General features: G+C 37.0%; 1 protein-coding gene across 2 annotated transcripts in view; it reads left to right on the plus strand.

The window, feature by feature from the left end:
• Positions 1–12368, plus strand: part of LOC126183720 (uncharacterized) — an 89868-nt gene that overhangs the window by 28866 nt on the left and 48634 nt on the right. The window lies entirely within an intron of this gene.

Below are 12368 nucleotides of genomic sequence, written 5' to 3' on the forward strand. Positions count from 1 at the left end.
GCACTGCAGTTCCTTCTCTAAATCCTCGCACAAACAAAAAAATGGCTGACATCGAAATAAGTGTCCAAGGAATAGAAAAGCAACTGGAATCACTCAACAGAGGAAAGTCCACTGGACCTGACAGGATACCAATTCGATTCTACACAGAGTACACGAAAGAACTTGCCCCCCTTCTAACAGCCACGTACCGCAAGTCTCTAGAGGAACGGAAGGTTCCAAATGATTGGAAAAGAGCACAGGTAGTCCCAGTCTTCAAGAAGGGTCGTCGAGCAGATGCGCAAAACTATAGACCTATATCTCTGATGTCGATCTGTTGTAGAATTTTAGAACATGTTTTTTGATCAAGTATCATGTCATTTTTGGAAACTCAGAATCTACTATGTAGGAATCAACATGGATTCCGGAAACAGCGATCGTGTGAGACCCAACTCGCTTTATTTGTTCATGAGACCCAGAAAATATTAGATACAGGCTCCCAGGTAGATGCTATTTTTCTTGACTTCCGGAAGGCGTTCGATACAGTTCCGCACTGTCGCTTGATAAACAAAGTAAGAGCCTACGGAATATCAGACCAGCTGTGTGGCTGGATTGAAGAGTTTTTAGCAAACAGAACACAGCATGTTGTTATCAACAGAGAGACATCTACAGATGTTAAAGTAACCTCTGGCGTGCCACAGGGGAGTGTTATGGGACCATTGCTTTTCAGAATATATATAAATGACCTAGTAGATAGTGTCGAAAGTTCCATGTGGCTTTTTGTGGATGATGCTGTAGTATACAGAGAAGTTGCAGCATTAGAAAATTGTAGCGAAATGCAGGAAGATCTGCAGCGGATAGGCACTTGGTGCAGGGAGTGGCAACTGACCCTTAACATAGACAAATGTAATGTATTGCAAATACATAGAAAGAAGGATCCTTTATTGTATGATTATATGATAGCGGAACAAACACTGGTAGCAGTTACTTCTGTAAAATATCTGGGAGTATGCGTGCGGAACGATTTGAAGTGGAATGATCATATAAAATTAATTGTTGGTAAGGCGGGTACCAGGTTGATATTCATTGGGAGAGTCCTTAGAAAATGTAGTCCATCAACAAAGGAGGTAGCTTACAAAACACTCGTTCGACCTATACTTGAATATTGCTCATCAGTGTGGGATCCGTACCAGATCGGTTTGACGGAGGAGATAGAGAAGATCCAAAGAAGAGCAGCACGTTTCGTCACAGGGTTATTTGGTAACCGTGATAGCGTTACGGAGATGTTTAACAAACTCAAGTGGCAGACTCTGCAAGAGAGGCGCTCTGCATCGTGGTGTAGCTTGCTCGCCAGGTTTCGAGAGGGTGTGTTTCTGGATGAGGTATCGAATATATTGCTTCCCCCTACTTATACCTCCCGAGGAGCTCACGAATGTAAAATTAGAGAGATTAGAGCGTGCACAGAGGCTTTCAGACAGTTGTTCTTCCTGCAAACCATACGTGACTGGAACAGGATAGGGAGGTAATGACAGTGGCACGTAAAGTGCGCTCTGCCACACACTGTTGGGTGGCTTGCGGAGTATAAATGTAGATGTAGATGTAGATACATAATGGCTGATTTTCTTCAACTGCAATATAAAACATCCAAGCTGAATATTTTAATCATCAAAGTGATTTCTTTGTTAATGGACATTTAGTTAACTATGTAAAACACTGAACTGCAGCGTCATTAAGTTTAATTAATGTACTGCAACCATCTTGCACTGCCAGTCTTTAATGATAGTTGTTAATGTAATCTACTGAAGTTTTGTAAATATATTGAACTAATAATGCTTTAAATAAGTGACTAAGATTTTTCAGTATTATGTAACCACAATTTAGGAGTCGAACTGGAGATATCTGCCTCTACATTGTCATGACTACTCTGCGATTCACAATTAAATGTGGTGCACAGGGGTCATCAAAACACCTTCAAGTTATTTCTCTGTTTTTCCTCTCTCTAACAGTACACAGGAAAAATGAACATTTAAATATTTCTGTGCAAGCTCTGATTTCTCTTATGTATTTACAATAATCATTTCTCCCTATGTATGTGGACGTCAACAAAATATTTTCACATTGAGAGGAAAAAAAAAACTGGTGACTGAAATTTCATGAGAAGATCCTTCCACAATGAAAAACACTTTTGTTTTGATGACTGCCACTCCAGTTCACATATCGTATCTCTGGCAGTCTCTTCCCTGTTTCATGATAACACAAAATGAGCTGCCCGCCTTTGAAATTTTTTTATACTCTCCAAAACTCCTACTGAGGTGGATCCCATACCATACAAATACTCCACAAGAGGACAGACAAGCATATTGTAGGGACCTGTTGCATTTTCTAAATGCTATGGTTCACTTTCTCTGTAACATTATCTATGTGATCATTCCAATTTAAATCATTCATAATTGTAATCCCTAAGTATTTAACTGAATTCACACCCTTCAGATTTGTGTGCTTTATTGTGTGACATAAATTTACTAGATTCCTTTTAGTACTTATGTGGATGACTTCAACTTTTCATTTCATAGAGGCAATTGCCACTTTTTGCACCATAAAAATATTGTATTTGGTTTTAGGGATCTTCAGATTCAAGGTTTGCATGTTCCTACCAACACTGTAGGTAACAATGTTTCTTGTAAATATATTGTTATCAAAAAGTACGTAATGGTTGAATTCATGAAATGATAAATGACAGCATCATCTACAAACTGTCTAAGAGGGCTGCTCAGATTATCTCCTAAATTTTTATATAGACCAGGAACAGCAGAGAGCCTATAACCTTTCCTTGGGGAATGCCAGCTATCCTTTCTGTTTTACCTGATAACCTTCCCTCAATTACTACTATAAACTGTGACCCGTCTGACAGTAAATCACAAATCCAGTTACACAACTGAGACAACACTCCATAGGCATGCACTCTGTCACTTGTGAGAGAAATGGAACTCTAAAAATATTCACTCAATTTGAGTTCCCCTGCTGATAGCACTCTCATTACTTCATATGAATAAAGAGCTAATTGTTTTCATAACAATGATATTTTATGAATCCCTGTCAGCTATTTGTCAATATATAATTTTCTTTGAGGTAGTTCATAATGTTCAAACACAGTATGTGTTCCATAATCCTTCTGCAAATGGACATTAGTAAGATGGGTCTACAATTCAGTGGATTACTCCTATTTTATTTGTTAAGTACTGGTGCGACCTGAGCAACTTTCCAGTCTTTAGGTACTGATCTTTCATTGAGCAAGTAGTCATATTTGACTACTAAGTATGGAGCTATTGTATTAACATACTCTGAAATAGACCTAACTGTTACACACTCTGCACCAGAGGCCTTGCCTTTGTTAAGTGAATGAAGCTACTCCATTACACCAGGGATACCTACTTCCAAGCTACTTCTATTAGCAGTTGTTTGTGGCTCAAATTCTGGAATATTTACGTTATCTTCCTGTGTGAAGGAATTTCAGAAAACTGTGTTTAGCAGCTCGGCTTTAGGGGCACTGTAGTCAGTAACATTACCATTGCTATCACACAGTGAAGGTATTGACTGCATCGTGCCACTAGGATACCTTGTATATGACCAGAATCTCTTATGGTTTTCTACCAGATTTCAAGACAGAGTTTCATTGTGTAAACTATTAAAAGTATCTCACATTGGAGAATGTACTAAGTTTCGAGCTTCAATAAAACATTGCCAACCTACAAGATTTTGCGTTCTTTTAAATTTGCATGCTTTTCCTCACTGATTCCACAACTGTTTTTACCTGTTTTGTGCACCATGAGGGATCAGTACCAAATCTTCTTAATTTATTTGGTATATATATCTCAATTGCCAATGATGCTATTTCTTTGAATTTAAACCACATCTGGTATACATTTACATTGTCAGATTGAAAGGAGTGGAGACTCTCTCTTAAAAAGGCCTAAGTGAATTTTTATTTGATTTTTTAAACAGGTATATTTTGCATTTATTTTTAGTGCTTTTGTATGTTAAAGTATTCAGTCTTGCACCAAAGACCTTGTGTCCACTAATCTCCTGTATCCATAAAGATGCTCTGTATTTGCATAGGATTATTTGTTGCTAAGAGGTCAAGTTATGGTTTCATGACCATTTATACTTCAACTGGGCTCATGAACTATTTGCTGAAAATAATTATTGGAGAAAGCATTCTGTACAATTTTGTACAACCTTTTATGCCTACCACTGACTTTAAATATGTATTTTTGCCAACATAGGGTAGATTGAAGTCAGTACCAACTATAGTTGTCTGAGTGGGGTACCTAGTTGAAATGCGACTCAAATTTTTTTTCAACTGTTCAGTAACTGTATCATCTGAGTTGGGGGTCAGTAATAAGAACCAATTATTAATTTATTCCCATCATCAAAACATAACCTCTACCCCTCCTAACTCATAGGAACTACTGCAGGGTAAACTACTCCTAACAGCAATAACCACTCCCCTGGCAATGGTTGTAATCTATCCTTTCTTAAGACCATTAGATCCTTTGTAAAAATTTCAGTTGAACTTATCTTTCAGTACCTATAATGTTTTGGGCTTCAGTGCTTTCTATTAGCACTGATATCTCTGGTTCTTTCCACAGCTACAACAGTTTACAATTACAGTACTGTTTGTCACAAGGTCTACCCTTTTCCTGTGTTTGCCCTGCACCCTTTTACACTGACTCCATTTCTGTAGTTTCCTGAGACAATCTAACCTCTAAAACCACCCAGTCCTCTCTGCACAGCCACTGCTACCCATGCAACTGCTTCCTGTGTGTAGTGGATCCCAAATCCATTAAGCAGAATCCAAAACCTTATCACCCTATGGCACAAGTTGAGGAATCTGCAGCGTACACAATCACAGAACCGTCTGAACCTAAGACTCTGACCCTCCATTCGGATCTGTACTGAAGGTCTGCAATCGCTCCTGTCAATGATACTACAGATGGTGACCTTCACCTTCATCTTGAAAGCAAGACTGTCAGTCCTTACTATTTCAGATAGCTGCCCAAAATTAGAAAAAAGTCTCTTCCATTCCAAAACTCACAGCATTGCTACAGCCATGAGTCACCACCTGCAGCAACTGCACCCTATGCTCTTCATGGGATCCAGAATCACCAATTCCACACCTGGGATGACTCCTCGTGGTATGCACACAGACTGAACACTGGAATTCTTACTCTTTCTGACAGCCATATCCCTAAGGGGCCCCATTATGCACCTAACATTGGTGCTCCCAACTACCAGTAATCCCATCCTCTATGACTGACCAGATCTTGCAGGCTGAGAAGCTTCCCCTGAGAGCAAGTGACTACAACTGGCTCAGGATCTTTGTCAGACACAGACTGAACCTGAAACTTGATTTTCAGACAAACTGGGGAGGCCCTTTGATCAGCCCCCCAGAAAGCCTTCCACTGTCACCCACTCGACTTTGAGTGAGCGGTCAGCCTCAGTGCAAGCAGTACCCAGGGTGGCCACAATAGTGGACTGATCGGGGGATACTTGGGAGGTAATGGCTGTCACTTCGAGCCCCACATCTGTCGCCCCCCCCCCCCCCCAAATCAGTGATGCCCATTGGCAATGCCCTCATGCTGTATGACTGAAGTCACTACTGCTTGGAGCTGTGAGTGAAGAGCCAGCAACTCAGCTTGCATCTGAACACAGCAATCACAGTCTCTATCCATATTAAAGAGAATTATCCATATTAAAGAGAATTATTAAAATGTGGAACTGTGCCCGATAAATACAGAAATGTGCAGGAAATTTAAGAGTTTAAACTAAAGAGCACACATGAAATTCCAAATAAATCACTTCTTATTAGAATCTATGTCAACTTACAAAGAAAATGGCGTGCTCCAATACAGTTACTGCAGGGACAGAATCTACCACTCAACTGAGGGATCTAAAAACTGTAACTTACTCTTTAAACAAAAACACACTTGTCACAATGCAGAGTTGTATTGTGCTCTATACAGTTATTAAAATGCAAAACTGTACCTGATACAGACACAAACACACAAGGTATTTAAGAGTTTAAATTAGAGAGCACACAGGAAGTTCCAAATAAGTTGCTTCTTAGAAGCTGCGTCAACTCACAAACAAAATGATGCACTTTGATGAGCTGCTGCAGGGATGGAAGTTACTACTCAACTGTGGTTATACATCTCACAAGAACTTTTATTGTTTAGAATTATAATGATCTTCCTTATTTCATATTTGGATGTCAGTTTAATTTCCGTTTAATTTAATGTCCTCTGTATCACTTCTTTGTTGTACTATCTTGCTTCCTCTTCTAAACTACATGCACAAATTTCCTCTCTTATTTTTCAAAAGTAATCGTTAAAAATATTTTCTACATGTTAACTGTCTTTTCCAAAATACTCCCTTTCTCTTTAACAGAAATAATGTCAACTTCTACAGCTTCTTTTCCTGTCTGCCCTTTAACAATATTCCATAGTGGATTTATTTTATTGTCTGATCTGTCAGTTTCAAACAAACATGTATATTCTTGGATTTTTAACATTTTTCTTAATATTTTGTAGTACTTTTTATAATCTGAAAGTATTTATGGACCATGATTTGTTGTGACTATTTTGTAGGTGTCCCTTTTTCTTGTGAAGCTACTCTGGTACTTGCAGTGATCCAAGAGTTTGTTAGTGACTTCCCAGTACTAAATTTAAACATCTTTTTTTAGGAAAATTACTTTGGAAAAGAGGCACTTACTCACTAAGAAATGTTATTAGAGCTAGCATTGTAAACTTCACCACAATTTATGTTTTTTAAACTTCCTTTAAAAACTTCATTTGTTTTGCCATTAATTGCTATTCCATGAAGAGACTGTTTTCCAAGAAGAGTTTTATACCTTGCAAGAGTACATTTCTTTCACATTGAAGAGTCTTAGTATTTCTACAAGAAGAGTTTTATTTTTTCCCAAGAAAATTTTTCATAATGATTTCTTGAAGAGATTACTTTATTTCAACGAAAAAAGGGAGTGACTCAGTAGGTAGGAGCGATAATGCAAATTATAAGGCCAGAGATTCTGTCCTCAGCTGGCTCAAGTATTTTTTATGACATTTATTGGTTCTTTCATGCCTGTAAATGATTTGCTACTGTGAAAAATCTGATTTGTAGGGAAATGTGGGGAAATGGCCATTCTAAGTGAAATTGAATTTTCGTGAAGCCATGGCTATTAACAGAAGCTCATGGGATATACATCTTGAGTGTGCATACTTTAAGGTATCACACCAAGTATTCAGAGCCAAGGTAAAAGTATATTTTTCAGGATATATAAACTTGTTTCTGAATGCTTAAGTAGTGGCCCCTTTTCCCTACCTAATGGCGTAAAGTTTCCAGACCTGTTTAGTTCAAAAAATGAGTAGGCTTATAGTTTTTATTTCAACATAGGTTATTACTAGGAGAACAATGACACAGTTGAAAAAGAAATGTGTTGCAATACAGTTTTGGCACTAAAAGGTCAACAAATGAGAAGTATTAATTAGTTCTAATGGTGTAAACAGAGAAATCAGTGACTAACTGTGGGTTACTATTTCAGTCTAATTCTGTCACAATTTATCCATTCAGAAACAATATCAAGTGAAGTATAAAATTTGCACATGAAGTTGTCATCATCCTTATCACATCCAACGCACAGTTCATGGGCCCAGTATTTTACAGCTTTGACATTTTAACCATCCTTCATTTTCTTTAGATCTAGAAAATACTTCCTTGCAGTAAAAGCAGTCTCTGTCATTGTGTGACCTTCACCTGCTTTGTTTCTTCATCCTCAGTGTTGACGTACTGCATTTTAATACTGGCTGAAAAATGAGGGTTGGAAGTTCAACACTGACTACTATAAATGATGTAGACAACAGTTGCACAGTTGTGTTTTACTGTTCTTTACTCTCACTGTTCACAACTGCCCAACATTACACAGATATATGTCCAGTTCACTATTGGTAAATTTTGATAAGCCTCATTAATAGTTTCCAGGCAAACATCAGCATACTGCTACAATAGTTTGCTGTTGAACATCTGTGAGCAGTAAAAACCTAACCACACATTTCACAGTTCTTTCAGATAATACAGAACATGTGACACTATTTCTCAAATAAATTGAACAGACACTGTCATTGTTTTAACACACATCCTATTGGTGTTACACTATTTCCACTGTATTATTGCTACCCTAACTGATACAGACTTCCCCTCTGAAAATCAGCCATGGACTGACTGTCTCAGGACCAAAAATTGGGCCTTTATATATCCTCACAATAATAGGTACTGAAACTATACATTGTTAGATGTTTAATTTACAGAAATTACAATTAAAACATAACTCAATCAGTTAACTGAATACATTGCAATATACCATCTTTTTAAGTGTTCCTCCTGTCAAAAAGGTTAGGCCAAATTATTTCTTTAAATAATGAAATGAACAGATATAGTTACACAAACTATACTTTTGACAAATCTAGTAATTATTTTAGAATAAAATAAGGGCTGGCTTTGCTAACATGTTTTCAAATAGAGCCAAGTAAATACTTAAAATATTCTGGTAGTTCTTCTTCCAAATGTTTATAATTACAGAATTTATATTTGTTTGAGGGATAAGTATTTGCTGAAGGCTCAGCAGTTTCACAATGAGGAGAACCAATATTTGAACAAGGCACAGTATTGGCATCCCTATCCAAAGGAATATCAGTAACCTCAGCTGCAGTATAGTCTTCACTGGTAAACACATTAGGATCTAGAAGAAAAAATCCACACTTCCTGAAGCCATTTATTGCTGTTATTGGAATGGGTGTACAAAGATATGCTTCGCTCCAGAGTGCACTTATATGAAACTGTGTAATAGTTCTACCTGGATTATTGTGAAGAAATTTTTTAAAAGCTATTGTGTTTTGGAGTTTATGGTTATAGTGTGTGGGCAAGTGCACAAAAGTTGTATGATTTTCTCTGGCTTTATCAATGAAACCTGTGTTCTTAGTATGGGTAGAGTGACCAGCTAAGATTAGTAGAACTGGATCTTGAGCAATTGGTTTTGGATGTTATAGAAAATATTCAAACCAATCCAAATAAATTTCACTCTGTACCCACCTGTCAGGGTGGCATGCAAATTCAGTTCCTGGCAGAGCCCAACTTTAAGGTTAACCTTCATTCTTCGCATAGGGAAGATTACAAAAAGGGGAATGAAATTTCCTCCTGCAGACATGCACACTACAAATTTTACAGCAAACCTTTACCAGCTAACGTAATGGCTCCACCTTGTCATCTTCCTTTGAGAACAAACACTTTGCTGTTCTTGGACTGAACTGTCAGGGAACTGGTTTCAGCTGCATTACAAATATGATGAGCCAGATGAAATTGTTTATCTTGCAATGTTTTAAGGATAACAGAAAACTTGTCTACATTCACTTCATTACATGCATGTACTCTAGCCATAGAGCCAGATTCTGGCTTCCTAAGACTAATATTAAGATGGTGTTCTCTAAAGCACAGCATATTATATGCGGATTTATATTTATATTATATTTAGCATATTATGTGGAATACTGAAATTTTTCCTGCTGTTGAAAAAGGCATGTTATCATTCTTTACTGCTCCAATTGGCTTTTGCATCACAACAGGGTCCCACGTTTGTTGCTATGTTTTCTGGATGTATTTTCTTGGCATCTTGAAGCTCTAGCAAACCCCTACAGAAGAGCAGAAAATGACTAACCAGTTTTGTGCATAAAACAATCTGTAACATTTTAATTTCAGTTGTTATACTATGCATAATATATGGAATTAGATAAGTCTCACTGGCATAAACAGATTGAAAATGAACGGTTGGAAACAGTGGCCCTCTGTCCCAATGTGTAGCATGGCCAATTTTCCTGACTGGATGGCATGTCTGTATCAATGGTTTACACATGAAACAATATGATCCATGATCCTTGATCTTATTTGTAAGACAAAAGGCACTGCATGAACTGTGGTATTGCAAAAATCTATTGCTCTACATAAATGTGAAGCAATTAAAGTAATATGAGTGACTTACCTTACATCAAATGACTGAAAAAACTAACCATTTTCAGGTAACTGTGCAAGCTTCCTCTGTCAATGTCACTGACAGCACTAATGGTGTCTATTACACCTAGTCTGGCCACTTTTCAGGAGGAAGCATCACTGCTGAAGAAGTCAAGTAAGCAGTGGCCTTTTTTCCCAACCTGGCCACTTTATCCTTTTTCCCCTACTATGGTACATCGTACACATTAAACTATATGTATCCTAGTAACTGGCAGAAGAAGTCAGTTCAAAGGCCAGAGGAAAGCAAGGACATACTATCTCCAATAGGATTGTGCCTAATAATGTAATTTAGTATTCAAACCAATATTTTTTTGATGACAAGTTTACCTTAGTATTTTATAAACCAGAGTGCATAGTGAAATAAGGCCTATTACTATTTTCCCATAAAAAGTATCTGTATACCAACATAAAGGTGAATCATTTCATAGTTGCATTATTTCTGCTAATTTTATAGTTCCTCTAGGGCCATTTTAAACTATGGAGAGTAAAGAGTAAAGCTAATAACACAAGCAGATCAATATTAAAAATAGTAAGTTTAGAATACAAGAATACAGACAAAATCTGGAAGAAATATTGTGTTACTTAACTTGTTAACCTATACCACATCTGTTGACTTGTAACTATGTCAGTTGGTTTCATCTTGTATCAACTCCCACCCACCACCATCTCATTTTTATCAGCCCAACCTCTTTCACTGGTGATAGACCCTTTTCACACACTGTGTCATTATCTTCATATTACTTCATATCCAGTTTGTTGCTTTTAATTGCTTAGTTTTCCACAAGATCTGTCTGGAACATCTCCCACAAAACAATGTGTTATGAACAACTATTTACTTTCAGTTTAAGCTTTCATAGTTTTATTAAAGGACATCTTCTGTACATGAGCTGCACTAGAAATGCTTTATTTGTCAGAACTATGGTTCAAATTGCTCTGAGCACTATGGGACTTAACTTCTGAGGTCATCAGTCCCCTAGAACTTAGAACTACTTAAACCTAACTAACCTAAGGACATCACACACACCCATGCCCGAGGCAGGATTCGAACCTGCTACCGTAGCAGTCGCGCGGTTTCAGACTGTAGCGCCTAGAACCGCTCAGCCACCCCGGCCGGCTATTTGTCAGAACTGGTCTTTGTGTTTATAACCCATCCTCAGTGGCATCAGATACAATTGCATGTGCGGCAATTTCTACAAAATGTGTGCGTCAATTTCAACAAAATGATAACTGTACGTGTGTAGCAGGAACATTAAGTCTATGTACATTATGCATTTTGTTGCAATGACATGTTTATCAGTTCATACAACATGATCTGAGATATGTCCTATAACACAGTACACAATATTCATGTACATAACTGCTATCAAATATTATGCAGTGACAATCTCGATAATATTTCACATAACTGTCATGTTGAGTAAAAGTGGAACTGACTGGTCAAGGAGTCTACATTAGCTGTCTTTTGTTATTTCCAAGATCATTTATATGTGTGATTATGTCTTATGACAGTTATGACAAACATTATCAAGAATTATAACTGCCTAAAATTTGATAGCAGTAATGTACATGGCAAAGTGTATACTATGTTCTAGGACATATTTCAGATCCTGTCACATTAACTGACAAGCATGTCATTGCTGTAGAAGTGTATAATGTAAGCAGACTTATATTACTGCTATATATGTACAGTTATCTTTTTGTAGAAATTGATGCACATACAATTGTTCATACCTCTGTATCAAATGCCACTGAAGATGAGATACAAACTCAAAATCCAGTTTTGGCAAATAAAATATTTGTAGTGCTGCTCATGGTGAATTAAAGATGTCTTTTAATAAATGTCTGAAAGCTGCAGAGCACCAAGCATTCAAGATTTTTTCATATTTTCCTTTTTATTTTAATCCACGCTAATCATATTTTTAAAACGCTGAAGTCAAATGTTTTTAAATCCTATTCATTCTTGTTTGTTTGTTAGTTACATTTAAATTCCTTCTGCAAAGAATAACTTTCTCCAATGTGTTGTATTAATTTATTGTATTTTTTAAAAATAATATTGATCCATTTTATTTGCTACCATTCATTATATTTCTCTATAGCTGTAAAAACAGGGGCTACCTCAATAAAATATTGACCACAGTTAATTTGTGAGAGTGTTACATGGTCACAAAATTATATTATTACTCCGTTAAACAATGTCAGGTTTTCGGCTGCTAATTCTTGAAAATATTAGTGTGCTGACTCAATAATTAGACCTTAAAATGTTTTAAATATGGTAT

This window comes from Schistocerca cancellata, chromosome 4, assembly GCF_023864275.1.
Source record: "Schistocerca cancellata isolate TAMUIC-IGC-003103 chromosome 4, iqSchCanc2.1, whole genome shotgun sequence".
NCBI lineage: Eukaryota > Metazoa > Arthropoda > Insecta > Orthoptera > Acrididae > Schistocerca > Schistocerca cancellata.